This window comes from Gopherus evgoodei, chromosome 10 (genome assembly GCF_007399415.2).
Source record: "Gopherus evgoodei ecotype Sinaloan lineage chromosome 10, rGopEvg1_v1.p, whole genome shotgun sequence".
NCBI lineage: Eukaryota > Metazoa > Chordata > Testudines > Testudinidae > Gopherus > Gopherus evgoodei.
In genome coordinates, this window is record NC_044331.1 from 30,918,512 (window position 1) to 30,940,564 (window position 22,053).

Genomic DNA, 22,053 nt, shown 5'->3' on the forward strand with positions numbered 1-22,053 from the left:
AGCCACCCGCTTCTCCACCAGCAGGGCAGCTCTCAATCTCGTGTCCTTGCACCGCAGGGTGGGGGCGAGCTCCTCACACAGTCCCATGAAAGTGGCTTTTCTCATCCGAAAGTTCTGCAGCCACTGCTCGTCATCCCAGACTTGCATGATGATGTGATCCCACCAGTCAGTGCCTGTTTCCCGACCCCAAAAGTGGCGTTCCATGGTGCTGAGCATGTCTGTGAATGCCAGCAGCAATTTCGTGTCGTACACGTCACGCGACTCGCTATCATCGTCGGACTCCTCACTGTCACTTTGGATCTTAAGCAATAGCTCACCTGCCAAACGTGATGTGCTGGCAAGATTCGTCAGCATATTCCTCAGCAGTTCAGGCTCCATTTCCCACAGACCAAAACAGAACACAGAATCACACTGCACTGAAACCATGCAAAGATGGCGCCAAATGTGGACGGAAAACACAGGGATTGCTGGGATGTGAAGCGATGCATCACGGGGCATTGGGACAGGAAGCAGAATGACCCGCACCCTCCACCCCCTTCTCACAACCAGGGCCGGCTTTAGGCCGATTTGCCCGATTCCCCCAAATCGGGCCCCACGCCTGAAGGGGCCCCATGCTCGCTGTCTCCCGAAAGCAAAGTTCAGCGTCTCCCGGAAGCAGCAGCTGTTGCTGCTAGGCAACGAGAGACGCTGGCCAGTAGAGGGCTGAGGCAGACGGGGTTGTTGCAGGTCAGGAGGGGGAAGGGGGAGGGAGGAGAAGGCACATGTGTTTTGCAGCCTTCCTTCCCCTCCCCTCCCCCCAGCACTCACCTGGGGGAGACGCCGAGGGAGCTTCTGGTCCGGTGGGAGACAGGAATCTCTGCAGTGGACCTCACCTACCTGAGCAGCTGCTGGGGCTTCCAACGGTGAGTGTTTGACCCTGTGATTCCCCGTAGGTTTGTAATATTGGGTTCGTTTTGTGGTTTTTGTGGTGTTGCTGTTTGAGGGTGAGTTTGTGCCTGCCTGTATCTGTTTCGAAACTAAAGTTGGGATCATGTAATGTAACCCAGGAAAAAAGCCCCGAGCTGGTACTTAGTGCTGTGAACGCCAGGTGAGAGAGAGAGGGAGGTTTGGAGGAGGAAATCAAATACAGCAAGAGAGGAGAATGCGAAAGGTCTGCAACATGGCACGGCAGGCTGAGACTTATCTCCTCCCCACCGCAGAAGGGGAAACTGAGGCATGACGTGATCTGATTCCCTCTCCAAATTATTTTGCAAAGGAAGGGGACTAGGGCCCCTATCCAAACCAGTTCCCTTCCCATCAACTCTGCTTTCCCCGCTGCAAGACCGCTGTAGGGGCTGAATATTTCTATTAAACTATGGCTCCTTCGTTTGCCCTGCAACAATAAAATAGACCGGCTTTTTTTTTTGGGGGGGGGGGTGAATAGCCCCCCCCAAAAGCTGTGTGGATATTAAGGTTTTTTTGAGGAGGGGCATGATAATATTCTAGATCAATCAAATGCCCAGCTCAGCTTTCTAGCCATCCAGCAGCTCTAGGGCAGGGAAGGAAGGTGCTCTTGGTGCAGAGTGGTTGCAAAACAGGGGTAGTTTTAGCCGGAGGTTGGGGGGGTCTGCTTGAAATCCCACCCGATGCAGCCACACAGAATCACTGGCAGCGCTGGGAGAGGCCAGGAGTGGAAGCAGGTGGCCTGGGGGTGAGGGGGACATTGCCCTCAGTCCTGGGCTCTGGGATGGCCTAGGCTGGGTGGTGGGTTCAGTCTAGTCTTCCAGCCTGTTGCTCTCACTGGAGTTTGTGGTTTTCATCCGGCTCCACTGAAATGATCAAACAAGCCCAGTAGAAAAGGGGAGTGAGAGAGGCAGGAAGGAGTTTGTAAGGGGTTTAAGTGACCCATCAGCGAAAGAGTAAAACCAGAGTTTGACTGGGTTTCCCCCCAGCCACCACTCTTGCAAACACTGGGGAAGGGGCAGCTCCATCCCCCACTGAGGCTATGGTGAGGGGCATCAGGGGAGGAAGGAAGCCACATGGCAGTCCCTTCCCCCTCAGCACCCCCTCCAGCCCGAAAACTCTGTCCCAAAGCCTGCACCCACCCCTCCACACTCCCTCCCAGAACCTGCACCCCTCCACCCTTCCTGCCCCCCAGCCCGTGCCCCAGCCCGGAGCCTGCACCCAGCACCCAAATTCCGTCCCACTCAGCCCTGGGCAAAGCTCCTTGGTCTGGCTCCCAGTCCCTCTCCAAGGGTTGCAGCTCTGGAGGTGCCTGCCTTCCACACCTTCCTCATTCACATCTCATTCATTCAATAGGGCAATTGATTACAAAGTGGAAGAAAGATCTTATTCTACTTCTAGCAAAAAGACATTTTTCTTTTACCTTATATACTACCTTAGGGGCCCGTTATAACATATTACCAAGGTTCAATACAAAGTCATGTAAAAGTTATACAAAAATGCATAATGCAGAGATTTATCTACAACTGCATTGACTGCTGTGTGCAGTAATATAGTGACCCCTGGGTCTCTGAATGAGGCTATATGCTCGGGGGGAGGGGGAGGTGCAGCAGCGAGTCGGGGGTGAGCGGGTGGGCAAGCGGCAGGTGGGCAAAGAGGCAAGCAGTGAGCCAGCAGGGGTTCTAGGGGCAGGCATGGGGGTTTCTGGCAGGGAAGGGAGAAAGTGAAAGGAGGCGAGTGGTGGGTGGGGGACTGACTAGGAGGAACGCAGCAAGTCAGCGGGGGACTAAGGGGTGAAGAGGGGTGTGATGGTGGGGCCGAGCGGGGAGGGGGCAGGTCCTATTTTACTGCTGTGATCTGGTCACCCTGTGTGTGCCAGGTTTCAGAGTAGCAGCCGTGTTAGTCTGTATCTGCAAAAAGAACAGGAGTAATTGTGGCACCTTAGAGACTAACAAATTTATTTCAACATAAGCTTTCATGGGCTACAGCCCACTTCTTCGGATGAATAGAATGGAATATTTCTTTTTGTCTATGTGTGCCGTTTCGCTCCCCCCCCCCAACCTTCCTCTTTGGCCCACAGCTGTTTCGACAGGGTGGCGCTGAGGAAGGAGGGTTTGTTTCTGCAAGGCGGGTGGTGCTAGGGGAAAGGAGGGGGCATAAAATAAACATTATTGAAGAAAATCAGTTGTACAACTATTGAAACATAAATTATTTTCCTAAGATGAAAGTGAAAATCTATAATTAATATTCTTTTAGAATGTGTGACTTCTATCAATATGGGCAAGAGATCAAGAGATATTGGTAGAAAGTACCCAAGTGGGAGTAAGAAAAGAGCCATATATAATATGATGTAATGTATGTAATATATAATTTTGTTATTATATATGCAGTCATGGAAAGTAAATAATACATGTAAATAATACATAGAAGAAATGAAAGGTGTTTTGTTTTTTTTAAGTCATCCCTGCCGGGGCCCCGTCGAAACTGCTCAAATTGGGCCCCGCACTTGCTAAAGCTGGCCCTGCCCACAACCCACAGTGCCAGAATGGGAAGAGGTGCTCCATGGGATAGCTGCCCATAATGCACCACTCCCAACAAAGCTACAAATGTGGCCACACTGTAGCACTGGTAGCTGTTAGTGTGGCCACACTGCAGTGCTTTCCCTACACAGCTGTTTGAAGACAGTTTTAACTCTCAGCGCTGTACAGCTGCAAGTGTAGCCAAACCCAAAGTAGCAATAATTTAGCTCAACCTCCAAATGGATAGAAGAATAAATGAAATAGGACTGAAGAGGCATGTAGTTAATGGTAAGTCCAGTATGTCTATATACAAAAAGATGTTCAACTGATTCACCTTATATAAAGAATTACAACCAATCTGGAAAATAAAGTTATACCTGTCTGAACATTCTTTACCATCTATAATTACATCATCTACGGTCATCATAAATGAAATAAATTAGTAAAAATGTATTTTCCATCATGTTTCAATTTATTTAATGTATGCATTTGCCAGCACTTTGTACAGTCCATTTCTTTCTCACAGATGGGCCTTCAATAAACAAGCCGGATAACAGAAGGGTTTTGTCCATTTCTTTTTTTTAAGATTCAGGACATTCTAAAGCGTACCCTGTCCAAAACTAGAATTTGTTTTAAGTTAACATTCTAATTCACTGTTTTCCTTTAAGATGTCCAACTTTTCATAATAAATGCACCAGAATTATTTGCCCACTTATCAAAAAGGCTGTGAAGAGACATGGAATGAATATGGTACAGCACTGATGGGCAATACCCTGGATACTGATGCTTTCTATTGAAGTGATTTGACAGACCCCTAAGGTCAGACTTAATTGAGCTTGCTTTGATAATCTGGTTCCATAGAATACTAAACACATTCTCTTCACTTCTCAAGATATATTTGTTGTACAGTAGGATTCCAAACTATGTGATTCATACTATATTGTATAACCACATTATTTTATTGCAACCTGCTTGAAGAAATTAACTCATCTTAATTATACTGATATCACAAGTCCTTTACACAGTGGGACTGAGGAGTACTAACCAACCTAGCTGCAGTGAGAAACAATCCTGAGGCTCAGTGTCAAAGGAGGCACAGTTAGCTGTTGTACCACTGCACCATACTGCAGCAATTTCTGAAGTCTAAGTCACAGAACTATGTATGCACTCTGAATGAATAAATAGCACTCCTAGGTAAGCATCTGCTGAAGTGCTGGCAGGTTCCCTGGCAAAACTGACCTGAAGGATAACTTTACAGATTCCAGACAAACCAACCTCAAGAAAGTGTGATCGTTAATGTCAAGGAGGAAGCAATACTCTTTTAACTTTTGGGGCACAAAATTAAAAGGGTTGATAGAATCATAGGACTGGAAGGAACCTCGAAAGGTCATCTAGTCAAGCCCCCTGCACTCATGGCAGGATTAAGTATTATCTAAACCATTCCTGACAGGTGTTTATCTAACCTGCTCTCAAAAAATCTCCAGTGATGCTGTAGTGTACTGTCTCTCCAAAGAAAGCTGATCAGCTTATAGATTCATAGATTCTTAGGCCAGAAAGGACCAATACGATCATCTAGCCTGACCTCCTGTACAGCCCAGGCCTTAGACTATCCCCAACAAACATTTTGGGGGCTCTTTTCTGAACCTTCTCCAATTTATCAACATTCTTCTTGAACTGTGGTCACCAGAACTGGACACCCTATTCCAGCAACTTTCACACCAGTGCCAAATACAGAGGTAAAATAACCTCTCTACTCCTACTCAAGATACCCCCGTTTATGGAAACCAGGATCACATTAGTTCTTTTGGCCACCATATCACACTGAGCTCATGTTCAGCTGATTATCCACCTTGACCCCAAAATCTTTGTCAGAGTCACTGCTTCCCAGGATAGTCCCCCATCCTGTAAGTATAGCCTACATTCTTTGTTCCTAGATGGACACATTTAGGCATATTAAAACATATTGTTTGCTTGCACCCAATTTACAAAGCAATCCAAATCGCTCTGAATCAGTGACACAGGGGTGGAGTAGGAGGGAAGAACCTAAATAATGGACTAAAGATACGGTTACATATAAAGAAAAGAAAGCAACTATGTCAAAAACTAGACCAGAGGGGTATAACTCTACAAAGAAACTCAGAAACACAAAGCCTAGAGTATGCAGAGGAAAATGGCAGTGTTAAAAAATGTTTGCTCATAAACCACTCTCTCAATAATGGTTCTAGAGACAGACAATACGTGGATAAACAGTTAGACTCTACTGTGAATTCTGTGAACTTCTATTTTTAGGACTGACCAATGAGCTACAGAATGGAAGAGATTTGAAGGGGAGGGGTGGGGCGGAGGGAAAATCTACCAACTGTTCTGTTAAAGCTAGAGGAGTCAGAACCAAAACCTTGGTCTAAACTCCTTTGAATTCCAGGAGGCTCTGCATTTGGAGACATTTCTGAGACAAACCAATTTTTTCCCCGACCCTCCAATTTTCTTCCAGGTCAGGAAACACTCCTTTCTAGTTCCAATTTAGATTCAGTTTAAATCTCACAAAAACCACCAGCAGCAACATTTCTCATGAGATTTTGCCCATTCTAAGGCAGCATATGAATTTTATTCAAAAGAATTACCAGCTGAGAATGAACACCATTTCTCAAAGTAGCTCTGCTTGGTGGCACACAAGTTCTGCTGGTCATGTCATGCCAAGTGCCTTCAGCACCCTCATCTCCCACTATCCTGAGGGAAAGATGCTCAGCACCTTGCCAAATAAATTTGCTTTCATGTACAACAACATGCCTTAAATTTTGTAAGCAGAAGCATAAAATCAGCCTGATGAAGTGCCATGTGCAGATATCCCTTTTTTCCCCCCGTTATTGAACATTATGAGATGCTTCATCTTCACTGTGGGTGACTAGATGTCCCGACTTTATAGGGACAGTCCCAATATTTGGGGCTTTGACTTATATAGGTGCCTATTAACCTCATCCCAATTTTTCACACTTGCTATCTGGTCACCCTCTCTTCATTCCAAAACTGGATTTCAGCTGTAACCAAAAATGTTTTCCATGTGGAATACACAACACTTTTGGTACTCACTTCCTCCTACTCTAGAAATTGTGTGTGAACCATTAAGAAATGTTACTTCATCCTCTGTGTAATAACTGGCATGTATGTGAAAAGACCTGTATTAAATCTTCATTAAACTACAGCAATAAAGAGGATGACAATTAGTTTAATAGCACCAACTTGTACGAGTTTTACCAGACAAAGGGGGAAATATTTCACGGTAGCTTAAATCCAAAGCAATTTCTTCTTGAGGAAAGAGCTCAAGATTTGTAATTGCCACCTTAAAACTTTGTGCTATTCAGTCTCTGTATGTAAAACTTCTTTGTTCAGTTACTTGTATTCAGGACATGAACAGCTTTCTTCCTGCTTGTGCACGCAATTCAACATCAATTCATTCCTTTGATTTCTGAAAGAAGGGTTTAGAGAAACTCAGGATAACAGAGTTGGTTAATTTGTATGCTAATATATGATGATTTCATTGAAAGTACTGTGCTTGGAGATCCCAGGTGCTAAATAAAACAAAGCATCTAAACTTTCATTGTGCAAAATTAGCACATATTCTTCATTTTCTTCAAAACATCAAAAACACATCAGTTAAACACAAACATATTAGGTATGTGAAAAGAAGGGCACTGGTTTCTCATTTTGCAACTGTGCTGGAATGATTAATTAGCTAATGTCTGTATAGTGTTATGAAGAACCTCTATTATTACTGTATCATCATCACTTATCAAGGGTCAGACGCTCCCATCCATAATACAACAAAGGGGGAAGAAGTCTATAGTAAAGTGAATGCTCAATGGCACAGAATATTTACACAATACATTTGCAACTTATTAAAAATAGACGCACTTACCTGGAAGCACCATGGGAAGAGTGAACCCGCACCAAGTTATGATCTCTGCTCCCCTCACCCCAAAAACTGACAATAATTAGTAAAGGAGAGAATTAATCACTACTTCTGTTGCAAAAGGCAACACTGAGTTCCTGCATGCAAACCTCTTTGAAGGGTCCTGTTCACGCAGCTGAAGGTGGAAAGCCAACGGCAAGTTGGCAAGACAGATAAGGGGGGGGAAGGATTGGTATGTGGTGCTGAGCAGAAGCACATTAGGCCTATAATACATGGAATTCCCTATTACTTTATGTCTTCAACAGAGTAGTCTTTCTGTGATTTTTCAGACCATACCCATAATTTTTGGCAGCAGCTGACAGCACAGAATGGGGCAACTCAGCTTCTGAGCTTCTGCTAGTATGCACTTTTACCACATAAGCACTTGCTTCACACGTGGTTATCCCTGGCAAAGCAGTATACGGTCCTAAAGTGTAGCATGTATTTCAGAAAACAGAGAGAGATAAGATGGATGATGTAATATTTTATACTGGACCAACTTCAGTTGGCGAGAAGACAAGCTATTGAGCCATTGGAGTTCTTCCTCAGGAAAACAATCATTGTGACCTAAAGAAATGCAAAGTGACACGACTGTATTTCATTTTAACTGTCAACTTATATTTATATTTATAAGCTAATTCAGATAAATAAATGTGCTTCATTCCTTTGCTCTTAAAGGAATAAAGTCAGACTCTTATCCTAGTTACAACAAAGTAAGTCCAGAGTAACCAGTGAAATTAATAGTTACTTTAGATTTACACTAATGTGAAATCAGAATCTGGCTCACAGCAGCCAAAAAGGTGCATGATTTCATTAAGGTCTCAACATAGTTGTTTCCTTTATCCCTTTATATTTCTGTAAAGGGCATTTTAAACACAGTTATGACAAATATATACTGTATGTAATAAGCTAAGAAAGACATGCAGTGAACAGCAAAGTCGAGTTTTCAATATAGTTATATGCAACAATAACGAACAGTAGGAACAAAAAGCAATTTAAAATATTCTGATACTTATTTTGTCCATTAGGTTGCATGCTGGCAATGTGGTAAGTTATATTTTATCCACAGTTAAGATACCCACTATACCATTTGACTTTATACTCATTCCAAACGGTAAATTAGTGTAACTTTAAACAGTAGTGAAGCGCTGATCAAAGGATTAAGTTAAATTCAGATGATGACACTTGGCTATCTAAAATTACAACATAGGTGGGCACACTAATCAGAATGCTCAGCTCCCTTCCAGCCCTCTCACTCCCTGATAAACAAGCTATTTTGATAATGTCCTGTGAGGTATCAAACTGTTATGACTTCATCATAGCACCTTACTCCTTTACTTTCTCCTAACCACAAAAATTATGTTTTTTAGATATTGCAATAATCCAATTTGCCCCAATTGCATGTGGTCTCAGCTTTCTGGGAATAGACAAATTCAAAGCAGCTTAATTCTACTGTTAATCTACAAAAGTTAAGAGTTTAAAAAAAAAAAAAAAATTAGGGATTCACATTACACTTACTTTGGTGTAAAGTGTGGCCTTTAGCTAAAGTTTTACAGCAAAAGCTGCCCAAATGCTGGCCCTCAAAAAACCAACACTCCTCCAAGCTTCTTAGTGCACACGGCCCTTGAGATGAAGCAGCCTACTCCCTGGAGCACCCACCAGGCTGGTAGAGAGAAAGGTGGGCCCTACCTCTTCCCCGTCTCTTTTGGGAACGTTTGTGTCACCCTCTCTCCCCTACCACACCAGCTGCATGGTAGGCTGAATATTCAGGGTACAGCTCCCCAGTGGCCTCTGAAATACAAACAGTAATGTACTAAAAATGGCCCTTCATATGAATACATAGTTGAACCGAAAATGTAATTTTAAAAAATTGACAAAGACTGCTTAGCACTTCTCAGCACCCAGCTACTGCACGGATGATGCTGTAGAACTGAAATTGGATATTATAATTGGGGGTGAAGGAGTGGGTGAGAAATGACAGATAATAGCTATCAAATGAGCTAAAAAATAAAAACTAAAAAACACCCACACACTTTACCAAACAGTAAGTAAACATATCCAGACTCTGCATGTCGTGTGTGAGAAATTAAACTGTAAAAATTCAAATGCATTTAATTCTCTTCTATCAGTTTTAAGTAGATCTGAATACATAATCAGTTGTTTTATAGCTTGTTAGGATTACCATGAGATGGCTCTTGAAATCCCTTCAAAAAAATATTCCAATTTGCCTCTAATCCAAACTACTTTAGGTCACTGCAGATTTTAAGCAGCTAACCACAGATATTTCAGTTTCATCATTTCAGCTTGGAACCATAATGACAGAAGTTATCTATTCTTGTTTTTTCCTCCCCTCTCTATCCTCTTCCAACCAGAGCCCAAAAGCATCACAAACCTCTAGAGATGGAACTCCATTCCCAGTCTGGGGACCAAACATTTTACAGATCAGCACAGGAAGGTTAAAGCATGAGTAGCCTATAAAAATAACATGTTCTCACTTCATTAATGATGGGCCTAATCCTAAAAATCCTTCCTTACTCTCACTGATAGTCCCACTTTACCGATATTAACAATTCACTGAAGGCAATGCTCAAAAGAATACGGATTAGCCACTGAGCCAGTATCAGGCCCAAAGATTTTTAATCCTAAAATGTTTGTTCACATCTTGAAAAAGATTCCCCCTCCATCCAGACATACAGGTCTGACAGGTTTTTTGCAGGAAAATAAAACAGCTACTGCTCTGCCCACAGAATGACTGAATATTAATAGCAACAGACCTGCAAATAAAACGCTGGCAACAATTCACTAAATTATACCCTCTTGTAAATCCTGTGCAGTGCTGAAATAGGCTTGGCTGTCTTATCGCTATTGTGCAGGTCTGCAAATCTGCATCAGATTTGACTGTATTGCATGACAAATGAAAAAGCTATCTCAGGCTGCCGGGCAGCCTGAGAGACTATAGCAGTCTGCATGCAGCATAACCTGTACCTATATACTTCCAAAATTGCAATTTCCTAGAAGCTATCTGGTTTGTTCAGGACAAACATGGTAAAACACAAAAGTTATTTTTCTTCTCTCATTCAAATTTAGCCAAACTTAAGTCTTTTCTCGAAATTCAGTGTCTCTGAAATCCTGCCATCATCCAGGGCAATGGGTTATATGACCCAATAAAGATACTATCCAGCACCAATCATTTTACAATTCTGAGAAATGCTTAACACAAGACAGAAACTAAGACAAGAAGTATAAGGCAACCATTAAAAAGTGGCAGGAATTAAATAAATTGAAAGTCTACCCACAGAAACAGAGAATCAGCGTTAGCTATGAAGATATTTGCAACACATCAACCCAAGAAAGGCAATTTCAGGTTTTAGAACAAATTAATGAGTGTTTCAGCAAAAGCAACAAGGGTATGACAAAGGATATGCAAAAATCTTAATGGTCCCATGTGAATATATGGGGGAGAGAGGGGAATGTAAACAAAACTAAACTTGTAAATAATATTTTTAAAAGCAGAAAGGTAATTCAAAGTATCAATCTATGGAACTAGTGATCTGTAAGATAAACAGAGTCAAAAGAGAAGAAACACAAACACCAACAAGTGGTGTAAACACCTAAGTAACTCCTACACTAACAGAGAATATGGACACACACATGAAGGCAAGAAAGTAATAATATTTTCAGTACTTTATTCAAGTGTCAAAGGCTAGGTCAGACTAGATTATCATAATGGTCCCTTCTTGTCTAAAGACTCTTTGAAAGGCAGTTCAGAAAAAAACGGAAGTCTCCCCTTAACCAAATCCTCTTTGAAAGGTCCTCTTTACACAAACCACTCACAAGAACAAAAAGCAACAGATTTTAAAAAGCCTGTAGCTCTCATCCACTTTCCACATGAAAGATATTTAAGAAGTTTCTATTCAGAGGCAATAAAAACAAATCTCATGTTCTTAGGATAAAAGTGAGAAAGGGGGAACTAACATGGCAAGTGTCCGTAAACCTGCTTTTATTTTGCCTGGCTTGTTCCCTTTAGAAGTGTGGAGATGACTCAGCGTTAACAATACTGGGCTCAGTTCAGATTTCACTCTTACACTGGTGAAGCCCAATTGACTTCAGTGATTATGAATCCCAATTTACACAGGTAAGAGAGAGAAGAATCAGGCAGCATTATCAATTAATTTGCACTTCAAATCAGTAATCGAGGCAAAATCTTGTCCTTTCTGAGGGTATGCTGATGGCTGCCAGGCAGCCTCTGCCCTTCCCAGTACACCCATGCAGCATCTGGGATAGATATCCTGAAAACAAATGATGCAGGCTAGGGACTACTAATGTGTTTGATGGCATGTCTCCACTGGATGAGGGGGCACATTAGCCTAGATGCATAAAAGTAGTTAGGAATTTTGACACTAAGCATCACACACCTAGAAAATCACTTTCCCCCCACAGTGGGTCTCAGAACCCAGACTCCAGGCCAAGCGACTACAATGCTGTTTTTAGCCCCATAGTGTGAATCCTGAGAACCCAGATCAGTTGATTCAGTCTCGGACTCACTGCTGCATTGTTGATTTTTGCTGCATAGACGTACCCTTTGACTGTGATTCACAAAAGTTCAGCATGCTAGAGCTGAGTGAGTTTAGGCACATACAGGGTTCAGTAGAATTTTGTGCCTTGCAGCAGTTCTGAAACTGGCACATAGGCACCTAAAACAGGGACTCAGGCACCTCACTCCTTTTGCGCATCCAGACCTTGAGACTAGTTCTGAATAAGGAAGCTGATGGCGGAGCTATAGTGCACAGGACTCGGTGAGAAGCTGTCAAATTTTTCCATAGCAGTCTCTATTACAGCAGCCACGTCTGACAGGTACATATTTTTTATTAGTTAGTTTCCCCCATGCCACCATATACCTCTCCACCAAGCTCAAAGCCGGCTCATCCACCACGTCCTTAACACAACTGTTTTGCAACAGCAATAGCACTTATTTTACAAAGGGACTCCTCTCTATCCTGCGACAGAGACGCATGACATGTTTTGAGTCAGGCTGCATCTGGCCCTGTGTTGGTCTGTAGGAGTACGTTGAAGAGAACAAGGAGTCTGACAGCTAAGAGGCACACTCTCAGCCCTTTTCTTCAGGGAAATCAAGGATGGCTTGAGGGCGAGTCTGAAAGTGGCATCAGATGAGTAAGTGGATCAGGGAAGAACCATTATTCCTTGCCTCATGCTGCACAATGTCAAAGATTGTAGCAACAGCTGCTCTGACCTGTGATCAAAGAGAACCACAGGAACTGTCTACCTCAAGAATTACACCACTATCCCATAGAATTAAATTTGAGCCAATAGGCTAGAATCAGGCACAAAAGACGGCAAACAGGCAGTGAAGGTAGAAACTGGGTGTAGCCAACAGCAGGCTTCCCTATGCAGTTTTGGCAAGTCTTGTGATATTATCAAAGTCTCACACTATCTGCTGGGTTCGTTTTTAAATCCACAGGTCCTGGAGTGTCATGATCACATGAGAATCTCACCTTTCATTAAAAAGGGAAATTGCTAGTTCTCATGGTGCAGAGAAAAGCTTTAAAAAACAGAGGAACCCTAACGGGTCATAAACCAGAAAACAAAGGGAAGGAACCCAAAAATTATTTTTAGAAATCTCATTTTTTAAAAATGTTTTAGATTGGCAACACTGAAGCCTTTGGTGCACAGCGGCTATTTTGTTGGAAAGTATTTAATTCCAGTCCAACTACAGGAGTATCTGGAGAGACATGCCTGAAGCAGCTGGTGGTGAGCAACATGAGGAACAGAGTAGCCATTTGCTCAGGTGCAGCTCTTTGCCTTGTGCGCGCGCACACACACACACACACACACACACACACACACACCCCTACCTCTCCCATATTTTTGACAAGTGGCCTTAGGAAACCATACACTTGTATTTATTTCTGTTTCATCTGATAACTGCATACCAGAAAGGTTATTAAAATTTCTGAGCATTTCCCCCAGTATTGTCCTGAAGGCTTTTCCCAAGAGGCAGGAGCTAATTATTGGTAGAGATACTTATTTGATACAGTTTCTACATAACCTAGAGAAGAGTATTTAGTTCAGTTATAGTATTTACTCATTGGCTGTGATTACTGTACACTCTTTCCTGTCCTTTATTCAGGAAAAAAAAAAAGGGAAGTTTGGCTTGTGTTGTTTTAAATCAGTAGGAGTTGGAAATATTCTAACAAGATATGACAGACTGCAGCAAAACCAACCCTTGAGAGTTTTTATTTCCCTTTGCCAAACTTTGAAAGGGGCATAAAGTAAATATCTGTGCCACCCATAAAAGTTTAATTAGCTAAATTAAAGTATTGCTACTGTTCAGTGGTGTGAATTCTTTTGTCCACAAATGAACGAATTTTACCAGCACCAAAACACCTTCCAGGTGAAACAGCAAAATGTGGTCAGCAGTGCATTAATGCCTCCGCTTCATTGTATCTATGAACATGATGCAGGTTTGATTATCAAATCAGTAATCTAGCCTCTTGCCACTCACTGCAAAATGAGATAAATTAACTACTAGCTACAACTATGGATGGAATATTAAAGTATACAATGCCCTGAGGATACCCCTCTATGTAGTACAAGATGCCTTATGAAAAAAAGTTTTAGTTCCAAGCTTTGAGATTATGATGCAAAACTGAGCGATTCTAAACTGGGTGAATTCAGTGAGACACCCTACACTAAAACTGAACATATTTCCAGATAGTATATTTGGTAGACACCATTGAGATGTATGTAATCTTTACCTCAGGCTGCTCTACACCCAAACATAAAACAAACAAACAAAAGATCAGTGACTGGATCTGTGTAATCTGTAGCTCTGCCTCCAGAACTCCTTGCCTCCTTTCATACTGGGAACTTGTGGAGATGGTACACAAGGACAGCTCCTGGACGTTCCAGGTGTGAAGATCACCTGCACACCTGCTCTCCTCTTCCTGGAACCCCAATGCAGTGGCACTATTCTGGTTCACAGCCTTCCAGGATCATATAAGATAGAGAGAGAATGGCGATGGGACATAGAAGGCAGTACCATAAAATATTTATAATCTTGGGGAATTACAAATAAAAAATGTCTACAAGCTTTGAAACTGCAGTATGTTGCAAGTTATAACATACTCTACAGTCCTGGTTTAATAGCAAAGGAAGTGACATTAAGCTTGAAAAGGGAAACTGCAGCTTTCAGCAGCTCTTCACAGCTTGAAGAAAACTGAGCCAGCATGTGCCCTGACTAAAACCATAGGGCACTGAGGTCTTATAAAAAATCAAGATTGTGTGACATTCCTGGGTTGCATTTTGGCAGTCCACAGCATCCGAGCACAGAATGAGCCACTGAAGACATTTGGTCATTTGATTATAAACCAACTGAATTCGGAGCCTCAAAGCAATCTAGAGTAGCTCATGCAGCACTTGAAACACAGCATACTACAGTACTTGCCAAATAGAATAAGAGAAAAATACAAGGGAAAAAATAATGTTTTCAAATTTCTAAGAAGATATCACTATTAACGAGATAACACTATTAATGTCTTAAGCATTTCTATGTTTCCCCATCACCCTGGAATCTAAGCACTGCAGTGGAGTACAAATAAAATAGATGTAAAGCTTTAACTACAAAGGAATTGGTGGCGTCCTTTTAAAAACAGCATAAAGATTTGGCTAAATCAGACAGGGAATTTCACACAAGAGACTCAAGTTTTGATTTAATCTTTTACTCTTGCATGTTAATGATTTAAGCATCCTGCATTACAAGGTCTTCACTTACTGCATGGGAAGTCTTGGAGAGCTCCTCTCTGGAACCAGCAATTACAGCTCCAGTATAATCTGATAGGAAGCAACTGAGCAGAGGAGACCCCTGGCAAAGAAAAAGAAAAAAAAATGAAGGTGTAAACACCAGCTCTTCCATCTAGAACACTGAGGAATATTCTCCTAAGAGAAATGTTAGAAGTCCTATCATTTGACTGTTAAAACTAGACTACAATGAATAAACCACTAATAGAGTACACTGTAAGGCGTTACACCTGCAAACATATTAGCTAAGTATGTTGCATCCTCCTCTAGTAGCTTGTTTGCACAGAGAATAAGGGCTTGGCTACACTCGAAACTTCAAAGTGCTGCCGTGGGAGCGCTGCCGCAGCAGCACTTTGAAGTGCTCTCCCAGCGCTGCAGGTACTCCACCTCCTCGTGGGGATTAGCTTGCAGCGCTGGGAGCCACGCTCCCAGCGCTGTGGCACTGTTTACACTGGCGCTTTACAGCGCTGTATACTGCAGCGCTCAGGGGTGTGTTTTTTTCACACCCCTGAGCAAGAAAGTTGCAGCGCTGTAAAGCGCCAGTGTAGCCAAGGCCTAAGACTCCATTACTGCTTCTAACTTCATATTTCAATTAGCTGAGGGCTTTTATGATGACGGTCCTAGTCCTATCCCTGCTGACATGTTAGGGTTTGAGGGCTCATTAGACAAAAAGACCAAGTAGAAAATGTAAAAGTACTTTTTCATTTTTAACTGTTAGAATTCTGTGAAGATCAAGCATTTGTCTCTCATTCACCCTTAATTCTACACCCACTACTACATTACCTAACTAAACTCCAGGCACATAGAAAATCCAAATCCACAAACTGGTCAACAAAGGGAATAAAAGAAGACATCACTCTTCAATAACCACAACCAAATTCAGGGAGAGAGCCAAGATCACTCCTTGCCAACCCACTGGGGTAGCTTTAGCTATTCTATTTAAATAAAGAATTGGAAAAAAATTGGGCCTTTAATATATAAAATTCATATAATGTTGGTCGTACGAACACTGTCACAGTCCATTTGAGATAAAATTTATGGCATTAAGAGTATGGTAACTGCAGGATGTTTCAAACATTCAGCTCTCTGTGAAAAGCTGAGTGTCTGAAGATGAAGATTTATAAATTGCAAATAAAAGAACCTGTCCCTAGTGATATCAAGCAAATGAGCAGCATGTTGACAGATATTAAATCCTACTGCATAAATAATCCCCTTAAATCTGTATCAGTGAAACTCAACAGTGAATTTACAAATTTATCCATTCCTCATGTTCAATATAAAATAATTTAACTAAAAAAAAAAAGGGTGAGGAACAGGGTGACCAACAGGTTTCCATCCAAGGGGGCTGCAGACCACAGGTTAAAAACCACCGTTCTAAGTAGATCAAAAAGCAAAATTAAAAGAAATAGTTGATGTTGCACCTTTCTGAAAAAAAAAATGAAGGGAAAAATGTGATGCCACATCTCCTATGACAATGGTAGATTATATTAAATTGGACAATCTATAACAATCATTTAAAGGACAAACAGATTACGATAGCCAGGACAAAGAGGTATATTTAGATTGTAAGTAGGGCTCTCGATTAATCACAGTTAACTCACATGATTAACTAAAAAAATTAACTGAGATTAAAAAAGGCAATTAATTTTTTAATCGCACTGCTAAACAATAGAATACCAATTGAAATGTATTAAATATTTTTGGATGTTTTTCTACATTTTCAAATATATTTATTTCAATTACAATGCAGAATACAAAGTGTACAGTGCCCACTTTATATTATAATTTTATTACAAATATTTGCACTGTTAAAATGATAAAAAATAGTATTTTTCAATTCACATCATACAAGTACTGTACTGCAATCTCTTTATCATGAAAGTGAAACTTACAAATGTACTTAATTTTCTTACATAACTGCACTCAAAAAACAAAACAATGTAAAACTTCACAGCCTACAAGTCCACTCAGTCCTACTTCCTGTTCAGTCAATCGGCAAGAGAAATAAGTTTGTTTACGTTTACAGGAGGTAATGCTGTCCACTTCTTATTTACAATGTCACGTGAAAGCAAGAACAGGTATTCACTGGCATTATTGTAGTTGGCATTGCAAGGTATTTACGTGCCAGATATGCTAAACATTCATATGCCTCTTCATGCTTCAACCACCATTCCAGAGGACGTGTCCATGCTGATTATGGGTTTTGCTAGATAACAATCCAAAGCAGTGTGGACCGATGCTGCCTTATCTGTGTTGTAATCGAAATCAATATTTGAACATTTAGAAAACATCTAAAAATACTTAAATAAATGGTTTTCTATTACTGTTTAATTGTGCAATTAACTGCAATTTTTTAAACTGTGCGATTAATCACGATTAATATTTTTAATTGCTTGACAGCCCTAATTGTAAGCTCTTCAGGGCTTGATTGTCTACTACTCTGTATTCGTGCAGTACTCAGCACTGAAGGCCCATTCTTGATTGGTCCCTTGGCTTTACCATAATATATAATATTATTAATAATGCACAATTCAATGCAACATTCAAGATTTATGTTGTGTAGGTTAACCACATGGTATTTGTATTTGCAATATATGTATGTAACTTTAGCGCCCTCATGGTCAACATGGAGTCTGCTCTGCAGGCAGCTTTGGCCAAGAAAAGGCCCCTGAAGAAAGGTAGCAGTGAAAGTCCCTTACATCCCAGGGCACCTGTTCCAAACCCCCCCAGAGCGAACACACACACACGGGAAGACTACAATGAATATAGGAGAGGAAATACTTATTTACCGAGAGATGAAAGGCAAAAGACAACAGGGGAAATTAGAGGGAGGCTGCATCCAACACAAGGCCCCAAAGGACACTGCACTATGTGTCTACACAAAGTGTTCAGGAATCCTAAGCAAAGTTCCAGTCCAGTGGTGAGTCTTAGATGCTCCTGGTCATCTTTAGCACCAGTAAACTTTACCAGCAAACCTCTCCGGAGTCCTCTTCTGCTGTTCTCTGCAAAGCCACACAGAGTGTTAACCTCCCCACTTAACTAGCTAACAGCCTCCATCCTTATTCCAGATGCAAAGTCACAACCCCATACAGCTCTAGGCAGCAATGATACTGTATCCAGCTCCAGTTTGTCCTTCTCAGGTGATTCCTCCCTGGCACAGTGCTCCTCCTGGATCCTGTCCTAGGGTGTCCCCAATCAGCTGCTCTGTCCCTCCCAGGCTTCAGGCAGGTTCTTTGCTTCTTCATACTCTGAGGGCCTGCTTGCTGCAACCCTTCTCTCTGGAGCTCCAGACACACACACACATCCTGTTATTCTCCCCTCTCTCTCTGCCCCACTCCCCATTCCACCCCCAAATCAGCATTTCCTCCTGGAACAATCAGCTCCCCTCAAAAGATTTCAAGGGACCATTCCCTCTAAATCCCAAAGGGATTACATGTATAAAATTGCAAATTTTCAATTTTACATAATTGAAAATTCACTTTTGAGCTTTGCTATTGCTGGTCTCCATGCTGACTGCGATCTGGATGAAAGCTGGAGGCTTGTAGGTAAGTATAGCGGTCAGCAGGTTTCCAGTATAGGGTGGTTGTGACATTTTGGGTACACGTATGGCCCCACAATATGCCAACATTTTTATGGCTGTTTTAGAACAATGCTTCCTCAGCTCTCATCCCCTAATGCTCCTACTCTACTTCTGCTACACTGATGACATCTTCATCATCTAGACCCATAGAAAGCAGGCCCTTGAGGAATTCCACCAGGATTTCAACAATTTCCATCCCACCATCAACCTCAGCCTGGAGGAGTCCACACGAGATCTACTTCCTGGACACTACAGTGCAAATAAACAATGGTTACAAAAACACCACCGGAAACCTACTGACCGCTACACTTACCTACATGCCTCCAGCTTCCATCTAGATCACATCTCACGATCCATTGTCTACAGCCAAGCCCTAAGTTACAACCACATTTGCTCCAATCCCTCAGGCAGAGGCAAACACCTACAGGATCTCTATCAAGAGTTCTTAAAACTACAATACCTATCTGGGGAAGTGAAGAAACAGATTGACAGAGCCAGAAGGGTACCCAGAAGTCACCTACTCCAGGACAGGCCCAACAAAGAAAGTAACAGAACGCCACTAGCCATCACCTACCGCCCCCAACTAAAACCTCTCCAGCACATCATCAAGGATCTACAACCTATCCTGAAGGATTATCTATCATTCTTACAGATCTTGGGAGACAGGCCAGCCCTCGCTTACAGACAGCCCCCCAATCTGAAGCAAATAGTCACCAGCAACTACACACCACACAACAAAAAACACCAACCCAGGAACCAAACCCTGCAACAAACTCCAGAGCCAACTCTGTCCACAGATCTATTCAAGAGACACCATCATAAGACCTAACCAACAGCGGATCATTCACCTGCACATCTACCAATGTGATATATGCTATCATGTGCCAAAGAATGAATGGACACAAATCTGACATCAAGAATTATAACATTCAAAAACCAGTGGGAGAACACTTCAATCTCCCTGGACACTCAATAACAGACTTCAACAACAACAAAAAACAGACTCCAAAAAGAAACTGCAGAACGGGAATTAATTTGCAAACTGGACACCATCAAATTAGGCCTGAAGAAAGACTGGAAGTGGATGGGTCACTACAAAAAGTGATTCCTCCTTGATGATACTCACACCTTCTTGTGAACTTTTTTAAATGGGCCACCCTGATAACATTTAACTCATTAGCACTACAGAAATTATTTTCCTCCCTGCTTGTCAACTTTTGAGAATAGTCCACTTCCACCTTCATTGAATTAGCTCGTTAGCACTGACCCCCAACTTGGCAAGGCAACTCCCATCTTTTCATGTGCTGTGTATTTATACCTGCCTCTGTATTTTCCACTCCATTCATCTGATGAAGTGGGTTTTAGCCCACAAAAGTTTATGACCAAATAAATTTGTTAGTCTCTAAGGTGCCACAAGAAATCTTCGTTGTTTTCACATATTCACATGATTCCAATATCTGGGACAATAAGTATGGTAAGTCTTGTGATATTTGGTGTTTTTAAAGTGAGAGCTGTCTACACTACTTGGTTTTTTTAGATCTGAATACAGGCTCAGAAATAAAACCTAGCTCAAGTGTTGTATTAGATAAAGTTTTTTAAAAGACAGTCACAGAAAACTTTTCCTCCACAAAGTTTTAGCATCATGATATATAAAACAGCTGTTTGTTTCCCCTAATATCAACCTCTAGCAAGCATATGCATTGTTCTCTCCAAAAGCCTAGTAAACTGTATTCATCCAGTAAAGTGTACTTGTATAGAACTTACAAAAGGAATTTGTATGAGAGAAAGTTAGTCCATTAATTCTATTACTCTCCCATTAGAAGGGATGCTAGCTAGAAAAGCCAAAATAAAGCCCCACTTAAATGTATCCTAATGGACAGAGCACTGGACTGGGACTTAGGAGATCTGGAGTCCAATCCCAGCTCTGCCACTGGTCTAATGCATGACCTTGGTCAAGCCACTTCACACCTTAGCTATCAACTGAGGATAATGATGATTACCATCTTCTTGGTAAAATGCTTTGAGATCTAGTAATGAAAAGCACTATAAGAGCTAGGTAATACTATCTAGCACATCAGTACAAAAGAATTAATACACCAACATATACATTTCATGCTGAAATAAAACTGATGCTAAGCTGTTCTTCCCCAGAGTAAAATAATCTTAATAGCTTTTTTGGTTCAAATCATTATTTCTAATTAGATCAGCTGTTAGTTGATGGCTCCAGTTATGATGTGCAGCATAATAAATGGGGGACGACTCAACCAAAACACATGCTTTAGAGATCATGGTCTATTCTACAGCTATTTACAGTAACAGAATTGCTTAAAAAAACCACAACCCATAAACAAAACATACACCCTAAGGTGAGCCTTTTTACACAGATAATGGAAAGAGAACATCACAATACCCACACATTGTTCTTACTATCTCAGAGGAGATTAGAGTGAGATTTTCTCCTACCACCTCAAGTACAAAAGAATACCTCTTCATTATAAAACAACTGATTTAAGATGTATGTTGCTGATAGATGACATTTTCCTGTACGTTCAGGGCAAGTTTTCTGAGAAGGAACCAAGTGATCAATAGTATCAAGGAGCTGAAAGATTCCTGACAACACTCATGGCATTTGAGTCAGAGAGGAGACCAAATGCCCCTTCTGTGAGTTCACAACTACCAATGGATTCAATAACGAATTAGGTAAATTCATGGAGGATAGGTCCATCAATGGCTACTAGCCAAGATGGTCAAGGGCGGAACCCCATGCTCTGGGTGTCCCTAGCCTCTGACTGCCAGAAGCTGGGAGTGGACAACAGGTGATGGATCACTAGATAATTGTTCTGTTCATTCTCTCTGAAGCACATGGGCACTATCAGAAGACAGGACACTAAACTAGACGGACCATTGGTCTGACCCAATATGGCCATTCTCATGTTCTTCTTTACAATACGTACTAAAAATTGTTCCTCCTCTCTATTGTTTGGGCCACTGCTGTAACATGGGCTGTAAAACATCCAGTCAGCAACAGAATTCCTTCCCTATTTATCATCCAAAATGCCAAAGCTCTGATCTCTCGGGCCATAATACGTCAAGTAGTTGTGCATAATTAAAGCTACACTGACAGACTAACTGTCACAGAGTATCACAGAGATAAAATTTTTAAACCTGCCTTATCTGTAATCCAGAGTTATCTACAGTACAGTTAACAGTGTTTTGAAACGAGAATACATTTCCTTTTTAAAAGGCAG

The 22,053-nt window shown here is 41.6% G+C and overlaps 1 protein-coding gene and 1 long non-coding RNA gene across 2 annotated transcripts in view; one reads left to right on the forward strand and one right to left on the reverse strand.

Moving 5' to 3' along the window:
• Positions 1–22,053, reverse strand: part of APBA2 (amyloid beta precursor protein binding family A member 2) — a 229,658-nt gene that overhangs the window by 198,087 nt on the left and 9,518 nt on the right. The window contains exon 2 of the mRNA XM_030578097.1: positions 15,200–15,289. The gene's annotated coding sequence lies outside the window, so the exon portion shown is untranslated. The remainder of the gene's footprint in view (positions 1–15,199; positions 15,290–22,053) is intronic.
• On the forward strand, positions 697–15,784 carry LOC115658722. The gene is made up of 3 exons (XR_004002368.1): positions 697–902; positions 11,167–11,169; positions 15,774–15,784. It is a non-coding gene; the product is annotated as an uncharacterized LOC115658722 (long non-coding RNA).